The sequence below is a fragment of the Eretmochelys imbricata genome, chromosome 11 (genome assembly GCF_965152235.1).
Source record: "Eretmochelys imbricata isolate rEreImb1 chromosome 11, rEreImb1.hap1, whole genome shotgun sequence".
NCBI classification, from domain to species: Eukaryota; Metazoa; Chordata; order Testudines; family Cheloniidae; genus Eretmochelys; species Eretmochelys imbricata.
The window spans coordinates 63,787,498-63,802,774 of NC_135582.1; the positions used below are offsets into that span (position 1 = coordinate 63,787,498).

Here is a 15,277-nt window from a genome sequence, read left to right on the forward strand (position 1 = left end):
CAACGCAGAGTTACAGAGAAAATTCCATCAAGAAAATCATACTGTCCTAAGAAGCATGGACAAAGGAACAGCTACACTAACAAATCTCAATTGCTTCAAGGAATTTAGTGTCCATGTAAACTGCAGGACTGACAGCCCTGGGCGCTGAATGTATCCACAGAATGGGTGTGTTGGGGTCCGAGCAGAGTGGGTGTCCATATAGTGCCCCACCCAGGATGCATCTTCGTTCCAGAGTTAACCCACGTGACCTGCCTTCAAGTCACTTCCCTCACGTTAGCTCCTCGTGTGGGAGTGTGGCCCGGCTACAGAATAACAGTTTAGTTGGGTTAGTGTGCATGTCCACACTCCAGAGAGGCTGTGGCAGCAGCTGAAAAGGTGATCTCGCTCGAGGTCTGCCCAGCTCCGCTGGTCATGCCAGCCACTCGCATCACAGCACGAATGGAAGGGGTTTGGTGTGTTGGGGTAGGGGAATGACTGAGTTACAATACCGGGCAACGGTCCCCAAACTGTCTCAACTCATTCCAGAGGGGGCACCTCTGCAGGAGAGAAGAGAATTCATCCCTTAGGGCAATTCAGACCTCGAGGAGACTGCCAGCTGGGGTGATGTACACCCCTGTCCATGGGTCCATGGACTCAGAGCATCCACTCATGTGTTTCTAGTTCTGTCTAGAGTGCTCAGCATCTGAATATATCTTCACCCAGACCACAGAGGAAAGAGTGGTACCCACTTTCAACCTGGGATAGCCTCTGTGTCCCACTCCCAGTCACCTGAGCCACCCAGCCTCCCTTTTGGAGTAGTGAGTTAATGTAATGTTTAATGTTAGCTCCCCCCAACATTGTTTTTTATCTTTATTTGCTTAAAAATATAAATAGAAAAAAAATCATTTCACTGGTGTTTGTGAACTGACATCCACGTAGCACTCAGGGGGCCAGCCATGCTTAGATCCCAGCTGTATGCCGTACAACATCTGTTTACCGTAACCAGCTCTGATCTCCCGCTCTGTCCTGTGCTATTGTTTACATCTGACCTTACCATATGAAAGAACACAGTCACCCGCAAAACACAGGTGTATTTGCTGCCGCCCAGCCAGGTAGCCTCCTTTTCCTGTGGAACAATGCAAGTGGTCAAGGGGGTGGAGAGGGAGTCTTTGGTGAGGATAAGGCTTCAGGATAGAACAGTAAGAGCAGTCGCCGGTCATGCCGGATTCTACTGAGAGACACCTGTAAGGCTATTGCTCAGGAAGTTAAAAGTGGGCATGGTGCTGCTGAGCAATCGGAGGAAGGGAACAGAAGGGAAGGAGCCAAGACGTGGATAAGGAGAAGTAAAGTGGCCCTTACATTGCAGAGTGCTATGCAGAGATGGGCCCAGGCTCCGAATTCGGAGTTGGATTTTAAGCTCCTTCCCTCTCCAAAGTGTGAGGATGTTCTGATCAGAGGCATTGGTTTAGTCCCTTGTAGAAATTGGGACCAGCTCCAGCAATTGGAACCGGGTTCTGCTACTCATGCCCCCTGAAAGGTTGGGCGTATTCAGATCCAGAGTTTTGGTTCGAGCTCTTCTCTGAGGCAGGCTAAGTATTTAAGTCTTTTTGCCTGGAATTGTCAAAAAGGCCAAAAGGAGCGAAATGTTCATATCCCATGGACTTCCAATGGTAGCTGGGCACCTGTCTCCCTTCAGCCCCTTTGAAAACCCCAGCCTTCATCTCTCTGTGTCCAAGTTTCCCTGCTGCACCTTTGTAAGGAGCTTTGAGAGCTAGGGATGAAAATCATTACTTTCACTCATTCATATTTCTATTTCATCCTCTCGTCACTGCTGTTTGTAGCTGCTAGTCTCAGCAATCGCACAGCCCTGCTTGTATAGTACATTTCTAGTGACCCATTCGGGAAAGGAACATAGGATTCCTTCATCCGGCTGTTGGGTGTGAGCAATTCTCTCTCCACAAGAGCAGCTTACATGCTTGCTGGTCTCCCTGGCTGACTTGTATTGGCAGAAAAAAGATGTCTCGGTTATGGTGGGATCTCCTGTGGATCTTACCTGAGCACAGTGATGTTTGTGGGGAAAATGTCTAGTTCTGACACCTCCTCCTGGCTCACAGGCCAAGGAAGAGAAGAAATGGCAAGACTCTCATGGCTGCGTTAGGAAGCTCTCTGGGGTCATGACATGAAACACACAGAACATGTCATTCTGGCTGAAATTTTGCCCCATTCTGTAGGTGCACAGGGCCTTATTCAGCCAAACTGCTGTAACTGCATTGTGCCAGGGGGCTGTGCACCCTCTGCAAGCAGAGTGGGGGTGGCGGTGGGGGTTTGGGACAGACTGAGGCAGGGTTGGCTGGAGAGAGAACAAGGGAGTGGCTCCTGGATCTGTACCAGACACACTGACCAGAACCCAGAGGAGAAGTGGCATGCAGGAGATGCAGATGTTACTACAACCTTGCAGCTGGGGCTCAGTCCCTGAGAGAGAAGGTTCCTTCTCCTTGACCTACTAGAGCGAAATCCACTGATTCAAGCTCTCTGCAGGGGTCAAAGATTTTGTCCTAAATTAGGCTTCCTGTGCTCAGGCAAGGACTACCCTGTACTGCAATATCTACTGCCCCTAGCTTTATTTGAGAGTCCCTTACAACACCAACTTTCTGTGTTCATTCTGCTAGGACCATGATTCTGAGAACTCTGGCCCCGATCCAGCAAAACACTCATGCATATGCTTAACTTAAAGCATGTGAGTGGCCCTATTGAAATCAATGGGACTTAAGCATGTGGTTAAGTGCTTTGCTAAAATGGGGCCACAGCGCTTAGCACATTGCAGGATCTAGTCTGTAGTCCTCTGTGTGACAAGTTATCTCCCATTCTAGGTCATCTGTAGGATCTGTCACAGGCATGTTTTCAATGTAATAAATGCACAGGGTTTAAATATACAGATATTCCTTATGAGTGCTCACTCTTCATAACCCTTGTACCATTTGACATTGAGTTTAATAGTCATCTTAAAAGGAAACAAACCTTGCTAGACACCCACCCAGACTAGAACTGCTGCTGAAATGCCAGCGTGCTGGGTTTGTTTTTCCATTGAAGCAGAATGGCAAGAACTCGGATAATGTCTGAAGTGAAAGTCTCTGTGGGGTGAGAAAGAACCGAGTCAGCTGTTCAGGGCTCCCCGCTCGGTGAGTTGTCTGTACTCCCCGGGTTCCAGCACGCGCTACTGCCATCTGCATTGTGGTTCTGCCAGTGCCTCTCGAGTACATTACAGGAGCTGACGTGGTGGTATTGGAAGCAATCGTGGACTTCGCTGCTATCTCCTGCACACTCCATCATTTGTCCTCTTAGAGCTTCTCTCTCATAAATCTTTATCTTGGAGCCCTTCTGCTGCAGTGGCAAAAAGAGAAGAAAGAAAATAAAAAAGGGTGCCTGGACCTTTCCTGATACTTGGAAGCTATGCAGACCTGATCCAAAAGCCCATTGATATAAATAAAGAGACTCCCATTGATTTCAATGAGCTTTGGATCAGGGTCTAGAGTCTTGGTAAGGAAATATCCGTCAAAAGAAGAATTTAAGTCAAAAGCAGTCTGGCCCAATGGGTAGGACACTTGAATGGGAGGCAGAAAACCTGGCTTCTTTTCTCAGTTCTGCGACTGACCTCCTGAGAGGTTTTGGAGAAGTCACGCTCCGTGCCTCAGTTTCCCCACCTGGAAAATGGAAATGGTGAAACCCTCCTTGGTAAAGCACATTGAGGTATACGGCTGTGACGCACCATGTAAGAGTTAAGTGCTCTTATTACTATTATTAAGGTGATAAAAGAGGAAAGTAACTGAAGCACGAGAGATGTCTAAATATGACAGATGGGGGAAAGAGCCATCAAACACATTTTTTTCCCCCAGCTGAATCTGAATTTGTGAAACTTCCATGAAATGAATAGGAAAAATGGAGATTAATTTTTGCACGCAACAGTTTCCGCTGTCGGAATGTCTGTGAAATTGAAAAGCTCCTTTTGCTTAAAAAAAAAAAAATGGCACAGGTGAACTTTCAACCGGAAATGAAAGCAAATGGTGAGGGTGCTGGATCCAAGGTCACAGAACAAATGAGTGTCAAAACTGGGATTAGAATGCACGAGTCCTGACTGTGAGCTATGGTTAATCCACTAGATCCTAGGGAAATACTGAGACCTCACTGAGCCTCACTTTATCCATCTGTAAAATGGAAATGCAACTCAAGCGTGTTGCAAGGGATAACCTAGGCATGCAAGAATGATTCAAGGTCTGAAAAACACACCTTGCAATGGGAGACTTAAGGTACTCTGCCCTTTTATCTCATCAAAGGTTAAAATTGTCTTGGTCAAGGTAGATATGTAACTATACACAGACAGGTGATATCTGATATTCAAGGGCTCTTTAATCTAACAGACAAAGGCATCACCCTGAAGGTAGTGACAGGGCTGGGAATGAAACCCAGGGGTACTGAGCCCCAATCTAGTGCTTTATCCATGAGACCACACTGTGTTAAAATCACATAGGTACTTAAGTGCTTTGCTCCATAGGGATGAATTTAGGAATGTGCTTAAATGGTTTATTGAATCAGGGCCCTAGTTTGGAGTAAAGTATGTCCCATAAAATAGTCCATTATAGAATAGCGGGAGTCACAGCCTTAAGGATTTCAGGCCTTCATTCCATCTCTCTCGCAAAGATATATAATCTTTGCTCTAAGGAGAGGAACCCAATTAAATTTTTAGAGCCTTAATTCCTACAGGTTTCAGAGTAGCAGGCGTGTTAGTCTGTATTTGCAAAAAGAAAAGGAGTACTAGTGGCACCTTAGAGACTAACCAATTTATCTGAGCATAAGCTTTCATGAGCTACAGCTCACTTCATCGGATGCATTCAATGGAAAATAAAGTGAGGAGATTTATATGCACCCAGAACATGAAAAAATGGGTGTTATCATACACACTGTAAGGATAACACCCATTTTTTCATGTTCTGTGTGTATATAAATCTCACTTTATTTTCCACTGAATGCATCCGATGAAGTGAGCTGTAGCTCACGAAAGCTTATGCTCAGATAAATTGGTTAGTCTCTAAGGTGCCACTAGTACTCCTTTTCTTTTTGTTAATTCCTACAGGGGACTGGACTAGATGACCTTTGAGGTCCCTTCCAGTTCTATCATTCTATAAGAAACCTTCCTTCAAAAATGTGTAACCTCTTTTCTGTGTGCTCCTATTTGCCGTGTGTCTGAGAAATAAACTCAGGCACTTGTACAGGAAATGAACCTCTGTTTTATTGACACAGCTTTAGCAGTTGGCTTCTGAGAGTGTAAGTGTTTGATTTACCTCTCAATGAATTTTGTATAGGAAAGCGGTGATACTCTGGACTTCTCCTTCACTAGATAAATTCTGCTGATATGGATTGATCTTTAACAATCTTTTGCGTTGCCGATATTCTATTGATGACATTATTGTTCAAATACAATAAAAATATAGTTTAAAGATTCAAAAAAACCCAGCTCTTATTCACTCTGAAAGACCTCATGGAGTGTAATACCACAGCTACAAAGGAAGTGGGACTTGCTTATAATTGATGACAGAAGTGATTATTTTTATTAAGACTATTTGAAAGTCTTTGGGCCATCCAGTGTATCCCAGTGGAAAATCCAGCCCTTTGATTTGTTTATTTTTTCATTAATGTCTATTTAACTACAATGGGAAAAAAGCTCGCTTTGTTAGGAATTCAGCTCCTACATCTCTTCAGTTAAGGGCGAGAAAGCTCCCAACCCACATTTCTGAGTCACCCAAGGAATGGTGAAAAATGAAACAAGACTCAACTGTCCCGATATTTCTGAGGGGGGGGAAGGCAAGGGAAAAAAAACCTTTAAAAAACCTTGAGGGCTCCTTTATGGACCACAAAGTAGCAAAAAAGGGCACAAACCCATTCCCCCTTGGTTTGCATGTAACCTTTAAAGGGAGACACCTTTATACAAGCCTGAATAAGATGTGCCACCCACAAGGTCAGTGTGTGTTGTTCCCGCTTCAATTAGCTGATCCACATCAGAGAGGAAGGGCTTGTTTACGTGAACACTTACTGTGCGGCAAGCCGGGCTGCAAATCCATAGTGCTTTAGCATGCTGGGCACTAACTGACTGTGTGGACCCTGCTACCTCACACTAAAAGTTCCCATTGGTACAGTGGTGGTTCAAGCCGCTGTACCGCAGTGCATGTTAGGGATTTGCCAGCACGCAGCGAGGCGCTACATCACCAGTTAGCATGGGAAAGGCTGGAGTGCTGTACATTCATACCCCAGATTGCTGCACACTACATGTTTGCCCCAAAAGCTACTCTCACTGTTACCTAATGGAGTTCCTCCTTTAGTTCAAGCGGTAGAGGGTCATTCTCTTAGTGGTGAAGGTTCTGAGTTCAGTCCCTGCTGTCACTAGAGAGGGGACAGTATTGATCTATTTAAACAAGCTGTCCCAGGCCTAAAACTTTGTTGTGAACTAACGGGCAGTGACAGACCCAGCATTCCTACAAGATCCCTTCTGCTCAGTCTGTGTGTGGTGTGGGTGTAGGAGTAGTAGATCCCCACAGTCAGCCGGGATAGTTAAAGCAGCACAACTTGTTTGTGTAGAGATCCTAATACACCCCCCTGCTAGGAAGTTATCCTGCTACTCGGTGGAAATTCATCTCCATCCTGTCACCCCTAGTTATATCCCCCTTCTACCACCAAAACTCTCCCAACCTGATATTTCTAATATTTGTACAGTGTTCTCATATGCCCCTTACCCTTAGCAGTTGCTTCACTCAGCATAAGTAGCTCTTTGCAGTTTTCCTTATATATTAATCCATCCTGCTCCTGGATCATTTTTATTGCACACCTCTGGACTCCCTCCAGCTTCTTGCTCTGGTTTTGATCCTGCCTCATTGACTTCAATGGAGCTTGGTCACTGAATTCAATGGTGGCAGGACGGAACCCCATCTGACTGGGAATCCGGGGACAACAGCCCTGTGGGTTAGGCACACTGCTCTTGTGTTGTTACTTTTAGTTCTGTTCTGATGAGGTTGAGTCCTAAAACAGAATCTGAGGTCCTGGGAAGTCCCCCCTGTTTGGCATCTTTTATTATAAGGGACTAGTCCTGCAAACACTCCCGAGCATAGCACTTGCTGCTGTGCATGGTCCCACTGCAGCAAATGCATAGCAAAACACCTGGTAAGAAGGGCTTGATTGTTCCCTAAGCTGCACAAGGGGATAAGGGCTGGTATGATCCTCTTAGACTGGAGCTCAGGGGAAAGGACTGTCTTGGCTCTGCCCCCTACCGCATACTGAGCAGCAGAACTGGACAGGCCTGAGGGGAATAAACTCCATCCCCAAAAGGGGGGTACTAAGTGAACCCCAACTCTAGCTAGGAGGAAGCAGGAAAGGTACTTCTTGGGTGGTGCAGCTATGTGCTGTCCCTTACATGGGCTGAACCCAAAGGCTCCATCTTGCCCCACGTCCTCAGCTCTTAGTGAGCCCATCCTTGCGTTTTAAGTCACCTTTTCAATACTCTTATAAGGGGGTTCTCTAGGGTCTGGCCTGGTGTAAGTTAGAGCAGCCCCAGGGCTGTAATTTATACCCCATGGGTCATGGGAACAGAGAATAACAGGAGCACAGTATACTTCAATACACCCCCTTCTTCTCTCAGGAATGCTCCCTGATCCCCTCTCTCCATCTTCAATCCCGCGCACTGGGGACCAGGAAGGGAGCAGAGGTAGAACCCCACAGCCATTCAGAACGAATGTTCATGAGGGTGGGTTCCAGTCAACCAATGCACATGTAGTCACTTGGAACCCAGTGTCACCCACACTTCTTTCTTTCTTCTAGCTACACAAAACTATTATGCACTGCTGAAGACTCACAGGTGGCCAACAGCCCTGTTCAATTTATTGCTCAGGTACGCTGTAATTGGTTTATACCAGGAGCATCCTCACAACTGGCTTCCTTCAGGAAAGCCAGGCCCACATACAGATTGTATTGCACTCTGTAATGTATTAGTTTGAGATCGTGCCTAATTCTCTGATAGAATTACTACTGTTTGAAATAAATGACAGCTGACTTACTGATGCGATAACACGGCAGGACTTGATGGAATCACTGAGGCCCATCCATTGCTGGAAGTCAGAATATTCACCCTTATTGAGAAAGTACTGCTGTCCCATGTAATTGGGTTGTTCATAGATCATGAAGCAGCCACTTTCTACCCGGATGGAATTACAGTGGCTCAGCTGGAACTGCAGATCAGGACAGTCACTGGTGCTTTCATAGGAGTGGCCCTGGAAGTTCTTGTCCTCATAGAAGATGATCTAGAGAGAGGGAATAGACCATCAGAGCTGTGTTACAGAGAATTCTGTGTGGGTTGGACCATTGTGGTGTTAGCTGGTGTAGTGCCTTGCTTTGGTTCAGCTCATGTTGATATTGCTCACTGTGAAGAAGGGTCATTGGTTGGGTAGATAGCTATAATATTGGACATGGCTTAAAGTATGGTCCCTCCATGTCAGTGGAGGCAGGTAGAGAACAGGTGACCAGTGCTTAATTTGTGCCAAGGCTTGCCAGGGGTGAGCCTCGGCACCTCGAGGCTTGGCAGTTCGTAGTCCCGGCACCTCTGGGCTTGCTGCATCAGTTGTGAATGTAAAAAAATTGCTTGAGCTCCAGCGCCTAATTGTTGAGCACCAGCACCTCTTTCATTGCAATTAGGCACTGTAGGTGAGCAACTTGAGAAAGGAACAGACCACATTACTGTGTATTAATAACAATCCTTGGCTGGTTGATTGACAGGATAGTATCAGTGTTGGGTAACTCCAGTGGGAGTTTTCTGTGTGTGTGTGTCTTTCCCTTTCTCTCCTGATGGGGCATAGCAAGAAAGTAGCAGCTGATATAGGTGGGACAGAAGAGTTCCTCCTTAAAAGTCAGGACCAGATCCTCAGCTGGTCTCAATTGGTATAGTTCTGTTGACTTCAGCAGAGCTGCCCTGGTTAACACCAGCTGTGGATCTGAAAGATGAGGAATATAGTAATAAGATGTGTGCGTGGGGCGGAAAACAATCATCAGCTACCAAAAGGGGCTTTAAAAAGTGTATGTGTGCGTGGTGGGAAGGGAATGGAAGTATAATAAAAAATTACCTTTGCTGTCCTGACAAATCACCTGACTGACTTTCTCTTCTGCAGTTACTGCACTGATAGCTTAATGCAGCTTAAATACCCAAACTGGAAGCCCTTCGTCTGCATATTGTATTGTCATTTGGCTTTGGTCACTGCTTTTCACCGGGAGCTCAGGTTCATTCATACGCGCTTCCACAATCTGCTTCTTTCTGTTTGCCACAGACAGGTTTTCTAGTTCTTTGTGCCTTTTGAATACTCATTGTGTATCTGGAGCTCGGTAATCCTGCTATAGATGGAATGGGTTGGTCAGCAAGTGGAGTTAAGAGAGAGAAACAGAGAGGGTTGTGAAAGGTTAAGAATTTAAGACAGAGCAATAACAGACAAAGGTGAAAAAACCCTCAGTGATGGTTACAAGGCACAGTAGATTAGAACCCATTCCAAGATATATTTTAGATACACCATAATTCACACAGTAAACACATTAGGGCAGTAAGTTTCTGGCTAAGCAAAGCTTATTTTGTATGTAGAGACAGTTCATATCTGGGCCTCACAGATTCCGAAGCTCAGGAGTGTTTGGATCAAGGGTTTTGATAATACAGACTTTCAAAATTCTGATTGAGGTTCGCTGCAGATTTCAAAAGGCCCCCAAAGCCTGGGGTATTTAAATCTGGGGTTTTGGTTTAGATCCATGTCTAATGACTTGATTATTAGCAAAATATTCACTATGACGTTAAAAAGGCCTGAAATGTGATTAGTATAATTAGGGAGTGAACGTCTGTCTTTTCTCCTGCTGATAATAGCCCACCTTAATCGATTGGTCTCGTTAAGAGTTGGTATGGCAACCCCCATTTTTTCATGTTCTCTGTAGATATATATATATCTTCCTACTGTATTTTCCACTGCATGAATCTGATGAAGTGGCCTTTAGCCCACGGAAGCTTATGCTCAAATAAATTTGTTAGTCTCTAAGATGCCACAAGTACACCTCGTTCTTTCTGTCATTTTTAACTTTTGCATCATGCTAATACCGCTACTATACCTGTAGAGAAAAGTGAAGCAGCTGTTATAAACGATCAAGGTTATGGTGAAGAATTTATGAGCTAGTTAAGACAAAAAAATTTCTAGGGAGCCCACATTTCTCTCTCTCTCCACATAGAGAGAGAGATTGAAAACTATTCCCAAGAGTATCAGACCATTCTCAAGCTCCCAGAGCAGGATGCAGATATTTATTTCCAGGCTCATTTGTTTGGCCAGAGAAATAAATTTAATAAATTCTCCCGGGAAGGTATGAAAAATTAGGGGAAATTTTTTGTTTTCTAGAATTGCCAGATTCCCTGATTTAAAACCTGACTGTGAGCAGAGTAAAACCAGTGCTCTGTGTGTGTGTGTATTGTTCCTTATACATGATTTTGTGAGATTAGGAAAATGTATTATTCCATTCTTCTATCAGGGAAAACCCACAGATCCATGAAAATGCGTCTTCCCTTGCTGGCAGCTCCTGTGAGGCAGAACCAGACTAGTCAGTCAAAGTAGAGAGGGTATGACCACACCTCTGGAGATTCAACTAGTTTATGATACTTCCAAAGCTACTTCATTAACCTTCAATAGATCAGACATAAGTTAGGGGTTTGTTACAGGAGTTAGTGGGTGAGATTCTGTGGCCTGCGTTGTGCAGGAGGTCAGACTAGATGATCATAATGGTCCCTTCTAACCTTAAAATCTATGATTCTATGATTCTGTGATTAACCTAATTCCTTGAACCATTAACCAACAGGTCAGTGACCATAGCCAAAAATACACACAAACACGTTCCTACCAGCAGACAGAGATATACTGTGTACCAAAGAGAGAAAGGAGTAAAGATGCAGTACTGTAATCCTTCCCTCAGAATAGTAATATTTGTGCCAGATGGGATGGATCTGCAGACTTTCCTGCTCGAAGAAAGGAAATTTCCAGGTAAGTTGAGATAAATTCCTATTTTTCTTTGTAAGGAAAGCTCACAGATCCAGGACAATGAGATATCCCATAGCACTGTGTAACCGGGGGAGGAAACAAAGGATGAATAGCGATCTGCAATGTGAAGGAGATAGATTTTCTGTTTTAAATGGGTGAGGACAGCTTGAGGAATCATCCTTCCAAAGGCAGGGCCTGATCAGGCCTGCACATTTAATTTGTGAAGGCGTGGACAGATGATCAAGTGGCCATTCAACATCTCTCTTTGTATGTTACTCTTCGGACAAGAGGCTGTCCGGGTGCTGAATGAATGGACAAGAAAGTTTAAGGTGAAGAAAGGCTTCTGGATTTGCGAATTTCTGAAACGCACCATGGACATCTACTCATTGAAACTTTTTGTGTCTTTGTTTTTGTTTTTTCCCCCTCTCATTTGATGATGGACAGGTGGTTACAGAGCAAATGGAGCTAAAGATTTTCTGGATTGCTTAGTGATTCAGTGTAGATTTTTAGAGCTCACCAGACATCCAGAGCATGCCAGGGCTTTTCAGAAGGTGTCTTGCATGTGAACAAAAGGAGAGAAGAATAAATTCTTGTTACCTGCAGAACATAGTGTTTATCAGGGGGAGACAGGCGGCGTTAGCTCTTAGAACAACTTTGCTACCAGGAGAGATGCAATACTGCTGTTCTGCTGATAAGGGGGAGTTCCCCATGTTGTGTAGGGTTGACATGCAAGGCAGCCAAGAGACCATCTGATGTCCAGATGAAATTGAATCCTGTGCTCATTTGCTCCTAGATTTTAGGTCAGAAGGGACCGTCATGATCCTCTAGTCTGAGAACCATCGTGATCCTCTAGTCTGAGGACCACTGTGATCCTCTAGTCTGACTTCTTCAACATCGGAGGCCACAGAACCTCACCCACCCACTCCTATAATAGACCCCTAACCTTTGTCTCTATGGAAATGGCTGCGCTTCGGCATTTGAGAGTCTGGGGCTTTAGACTCATATTAAGACTTTGCTGGGAGAATTCCAAAATATACATGTTACAGGCAGCTTGGAGGGCCAAGTGGCCTAGTGGTTAGAGCGCATGGCTCTTAGACCCCTGCTTGGTTGAGGAGCCTCAGTCTTTAAGGCCAGGCAGGCAGGCTAGTGCTCCTTCACCTCAGGTAGGAAGGCGGCTAGCTGTTGCCTTTTCACCAGTCAGCCCCGAACTGAGCCAGGCTCTCTTCTTTTCTCCCTGCCCCCAGCCTGGCATTGGCCGCAGGTATAGTGGGGTGGGGCTAACTGGGCCCAAAGGCTCTCTTTAACCCCTGCTGATTCTGGCATCCTGTGGCCCTTTGAGTAGCTACCTTCTAGCCACTGAGAGAGGGAATGTGGCGACTCCTTTTGGTACCAGCACTAGAGGAGGACAGGGAAGATGGGGCCCATGGCTTCAGGGAAATGAGAAACTTCTGGAGAGGACACGTGGAATCTAACCCAGTGCAGCGTATCGATGTTGTAGACCAACATTCTGATCAGAAACATCAGAGCCGTGATAGATATGACAGGAGAACTGTCTGTGCGTTGCAGCCACCGGCCTCTGAATCCTGTCCTCCGGTAGGAACGTCTTTCTGGAAGTTCTGAATTATAACTGCCGCAGATTTGCACAAAGTACATGTTAAAACAAGTGAGATTTTCCAGCTGTGATACATATGCTGTAGTGCTTGTAGCCTGCAACATGTTGCACGTGTGCACTTAGATGCAACACTCCCGTGCTTGATACAATTACAGTGAAATTGTGCAGCTATGTGATTACTGCCCAATTACCTCAGATGCCTTTTATAACCTGTATAATCTTAAGGGCCTTTTAAACAATGATGAAACTATTGTACCATTAAATGCTTGAAATGCTGTGTTTGCTCAGGGCAATGATCGCACACTGATTTTAGATGTCTTTAGCCATTACATAAATTGGGCTCTCTTTTGTGCTAATGCAATAAACAAGCATCTAGTGATGTGGGAGCAGTTTTACCATCTTTTTCTGCCACTTGCATGCTGTCTTTTGCTCACCCACATGTAGTGATGGCTGGGGAGGAGGCAGAGAGCCCTACTGGCACAGGTGGGTGAAGGGAAGAGCTATTCCCAGTTGCCAGGGGATTGGGAGGAGTGCAGTTAGTATAAACATCCCTATCTGGGATGTTTTTAACAAGTAATCAACTGAGGAGAGGAAGGAGGGAGTGAAAATGGTGACTGAACGGGGCTATAAGGATGCTGCATGGAGACACACTTCCATCTGCTACTGTAGCTACCTCCGACAGCCCATAAACAGTCATCGTGGTGCACATTCAGGACCTGGAATAAAGGTCCCTAAGCCCCTGCATACGAACCTGCATAAACGGGATGGACGGGTTAAATATACCACCCAAACGTACCAGCTGAGGTCTCCTCATCAGCATTTCCTGTCACTGCTTGGCTTCCCAGCTGGATCTCTGGCATGTTGAGAAGGTCCGAGATGCCTCAAGACCTCTCCTCTGGTCTAGTTCTGGGGGTGTTTGAAGCTCAGGCAATGAGCGGGGCCTGGCCAATGACTCAGATTTGCTGCGGGGGGGGAAGGGTAGAAATGAGGGGAAGGGGCCAGGCCAGTTCCCTGGGATGTAGTGATTTACTTATTATCCATGGAATCAAAAACAGTTTGCTGGAAATGTGGACCATTTCATATTGAGTAACCCTTCTCATAACTGGATTATTATATAAAGGAGGGTTAAAGCTAGGACCGTCTTTTTGTTCTGTGTAGCACAATGGGGTGCTGGTCTCTAACTGGGGTTTCTAGGAGCTACAGTCATACGAATAAATAATAATATTTGGAGGTGGGTCTGAATCAAAATATTAAATCTGAACAAACCCAAACTCCAATCTTCACTTTGCAGCTCAGAACCGCCTCCGTCTATGCTGGGCCCAAATCACCCTGGTTTAACTCAATGGAGATACACCAGGGATTAAGTTGTTCCTTTGTTTCTAATTACACTGTTGGTGTTTTGTCCGTAGGTTTTGTTTTTGTTTAAATTGTGGTCTTGGTTGTAAGCTACTGATCAAGTCAAACAATGATGAACATTGCCATTGTAATCAGTCCCTGTTAGGGGTCACTGGTGCAAGGCATTCAGTAGCCCTTAGTGAATGAGCGGGTTACAGCACTCAGCTGGGGCTCTAGGGCAGGGCAGACTGCAGGGGTCTAATGCCCAGATCCCTTGGCCTGCCCGTGAGAGAGTGTGGAGCCAGAAGGGTTTCCTAGCTTTCAAACTCGGGGGCTGAAGGGTGGAAGGAGGCTAAACGTTCAGCAGTGAGGAGATCGAGTTTGGGGGCAGGGGCGTCCCTGGAAAGAAGCAGTCTGCATGTGGCTGTGAGTCCGGCAGGGCCGGCCTCAGGGAAAGTGGCAAACTTTCTTTGGCACCCTTCAAGTCTTGTTCCCGGAGCAGCAGGCGGAACAGTGGCAGTCGCACTGCAAGTGTCATGCAGCCGAGATGACAGAGAGGGGACCCATGTGAGCACCTGCCTCCTGCCCCACAGCCCCCTTTATCCCCTCTCCCTGCCTCCCGGATGGGCATGGCCCTTCTGCAGCCTCTTGATCAGAGCGCCCACCCCCCTTTCCCCCCACACGGCACCTTGGACGATCACCCACGTCACCCACCCGTAAGGTTGGCCCTGGAGTCTGGTGAGCCCTGAGAGAAGCAGCGGGCTGGAAAACGGCTGCTTCTTGGGGCAGGACATGGGTGCCTTCCCTGTGTGCAGTTCATACCCAGACTGTTCAGGGAAATGGGACCTGTGTACCTTTTGTAAATAGACAAGTTACATATAGAAACTATCTGTGCCCCATGTCACTGATTTCTCATCCAAATGGAAACTACCCTGCCAGGCCCCATATTTCCGCTATGTCTTCCAAAGGGCCAACGATAGCCAAGCTTTGCCAGTAGTTAACAAAATAGCTCACAATTTCACTTCATAATCTGAAAGTCCCCAACTTCTGAAGCCTTATCCCAATGTGTAGCTCTTACGAGAAGGGGGAATAGAACAGCTTGGAGGTCATTCCCACAAAACGTCTGCTGCTCCAACATGGCACTAAGAAGCATAGCTTTCAGAGTGTCAGACTAAAGCTAATGTGGCTATGCCTATCCGTTCTGCAATTGCATCTTAATTTGCGGGGTAGATGTACCGGAAGAGAAATACACCGAAAAATCCCC

At 45.9% G+C, this 15,277-nt stretch overlaps 1 pseudogene; it reads right to left on the reverse strand.

Moving 5' to 3' along the window:
* Nucleotides 1-3,133: 3,133 nt before the first annotated feature.
* LOC144271857 (gamma-crystallin 2-like) lies at nt 3,134-13,375 on the reverse strand (annotated as a pseudogene).
* Between the last annotated feature and the right edge of the window lie 1,902 nt (nt 13,376-15,277).